This window comes from Etheostoma spectabile, unplaced genomic scaffold, assembly GCF_008692095.1.
Source record: "Etheostoma spectabile isolate EspeVRDwgs_2016 unplaced genomic scaffold, UIUC_Espe_1.0 scaffold431, whole genome shotgun sequence".
Lineage (NCBI taxonomy): Eukaryota > Metazoa > Chordata > Actinopteri > Perciformes > Percidae > Etheostoma > Etheostoma spectabile.
Genome location: NW_022605607.1, coordinates 387,403 through 390,083, shown reverse-complemented (window position 1 = coordinate 390,083; position 2,681 = coordinate 387,403). Strand labels below are relative to the sequence as shown.

General features: G+C 50.4%; 1 protein-coding gene across 1 annotated transcript in view; it reads left to right on the top strand.

Annotated features, from left to right (window-relative positions):
* Positions 1-2,681, top strand: part of dpysl2a (dihydropyrimidinase like 2a) — a gene marked incomplete in the record, with an annotated part of 33,677 nt that overhangs the window by 17,890 nt on the left and 13,106 nt on the right.

Genomic DNA, 2,681 nt, shown 5'->3' with positions numbered 1-2,681 from the left:
GCTGGTGGAGTCTCCAGAGGCTGTTTTTAGGATGTAAGAGACGTCTCCCGTTCAACAGCCAATAGGAAGTCAAGTGGTGGTGTCTCCAGAGGCTGTTTTTAGGACGTAGGAGACGTCTCCTGTTCAACAGCCAATAGGAAGTCAGCTGGTGGAGTCTCCAGAGGCTGGTGCATTCCTGGGCGTGCTGGTCTTACGGGAGGTGTTTAGGGTGCATTCTGGTGTGCTGGTCTTACAGGGAGGTGTGTGGTCAGTGCTTTGGTGCTGCTGTTCTTACAGGGAGTGTGTTCAGGTGCATTCTGGTGTGCTGGTCTTACAGGGAGGTGTGTTCAGGTGGCATTCGTGCGGTGTCTTACAGGGAGGTGTTCAGGTGCATTCTGGGTGTGCTGTGCTGGTCTACAGGGAGGTGTGTTCAGGTGCTTCTGGCGTGCTGGTTTACGGGGGGTTTGTTTCAGGTGCATTCTGGGTGTGCTGGTCTTACAGGGAGGTGTGTTCAGGTGCATTCTGGCTGCTGGTCTACAGGGAGGTGTGTTCAGTGCCTTGCGACGTGCTTGGGCTTACAGGTGGTTGTGTTCAGGTGCATTCTTTGCTGTCTTACAGGAGTGTGTTCAGGTGCATTCTGGGTGCTGGTCTTACAGGGAGGTGTGTTCAGGTGCATTCTGGGCGTGCTGGTCTTACAGGGAGGTGTGTTCAGGTGCATTCTGGGCGTGCTGGTCTTAACAGGGAGGTTTGTTCAAGTGCATTCGATACTGGTACACTCCTCCATCTCATAGGGAGAAACCAACAGGCTGCCACACGGGAGAGTCCTGTTCTTCTCCAGACCAGTCTCTCTCTCTCCCCTCTCTCCCACTCTCCCCGTCCTCTCCTCCCCCTCCCTTTCTTCCCTCCCTCCCTCCCTCTCTTCCTTTCCCTCCTCTCGCCCTCTCTCTTCCCCTCCTCCCTCCCTCTCTCTTCCCCTCCCCATCCCTCTCCCACATAAGCATTTTAGGCATTAAATCATATTTAATTTAATCCTTGTCTCCTATATAACTGCATTGTTTTAATGACGTATTGAAAGTGACACCGTGGCTATTTTTAAGACCCTGCGCGCAGTATTATGTCTGAAAGTGGGTCGCGTCCAACTCACCACACACTTGTCCCAGACCAGGGCCATCCTCTCCTCGGTGCCGTTGGTTCCCTCGGGGATCAGAGTGAAGTTGTCTTTTCCTATCGCCCGCTGGGACGTCTGGTAGGTGCAGTGGGCGCTGCCGGTCACCTGCAGGTCCCCGCTGGAGAGGAGAGAAAGCAAGAAAACTGAAAATAATACCTTTATTATCTCCACTTACTCCAGACACAATGTATGCTTCATATCCCTAAAATCAGTACAACCTTAGCCAAACCCTCCCCGAAGTCCTGTTCAGACCACCGATTCGGGACCAGTTGAAACACTCAACTTCTTGCATCCTGTCTGCCTGCAGCGTTCTTAAAGTTGCCAGTTCACACCAATGAGATGAGACAGTGTATCGTCTCCATACCAACTTCCATCCTAACATTTGATTAGACGCTTGTTCGTAGCTTGATATATCATTGTGATATTGGAGTTAAGAATGAATGTCGATAAGGCTGGTGGGTGAGAGTGGAACGTAGATATCATAAGCATTCTTTCTAGTGATGATCTGGCGAAAAACAACCTTTTATTTCATATTTGAGATTCACTGTTTGTTCTACTCGACGCTCGTCTCTTATTCCTAAAACCAGCCTCTGGAGACTCCCACCTGACTTCCTATTGGCTGCACAAACAGGAGACTCTCTTATGTCCTAAAAACAGCCTCTGGAGACTCCACCAGTTGACTTCCTATGGGCTGTTAACAGGAGACGTCTCTTACGTCCTAAAACCACCTCTGGAGACCCCCACTGACTTCCCTATTGGCTGTTGAACAGGAGACGTCCTTACGTCCTAAAACCACCTCTGGAGACTCCCCAGCTGACTTAGTATTGGCTGTGACAGGAACGTCTCCTACGTCCTAAAACCAGCCTGCTGAGACCCACCAGCTGACTTCTCTATTGTGCTGTAGAACAGGAGACGTCTCGACGTCCTAAAACACCAAACCAGCCTCTGAGACTCCCCAGAATGACTTCCTATTATCTGTAGATCAGGAGACGTCTCTTACGTCCTAACACCAACCTCGGAGACTCCACCCCACTGACTTCTCTATTAGCTTTAGATCAGGAGACGTCTCTTACGTCCTAAAACCAACCTCTGGAGACTCACCATGCTGACTTCTCTATTGCTGCATGAAACGGAGGCGTCTCTTATTGTCCTAAAACCAGCCTCTGAGGACTCCCACCAGCTGACTTCTCTATGGCTGTAAACAGGAGACGTCCTCTTACGTCCTAAAACCACCTCTGGAACTCCACCACTGACTTCTCTATTAGCTGTAGATCAGGAACGTCTCTTACCATCCTAAAACCCCTCGGAGACTCCACCAGCTGACTTCATATTGGCTGTTGAACAGGGACGTCTCTACGTCCTAAAAACAGCCTCTGGAGACTCCACCAGCTGACCTCTCTTATTGTCGGCAGAACATGAGACTCTCTTATCTCTCCTAAAACCAGCCTCTGGAGACTCCACAGCTAACTCCCTATTGGCTGTTTGAAAGGAGAACTCTCTTACGTCCTAAAACCAGCCTCTGAGACTCTCACCA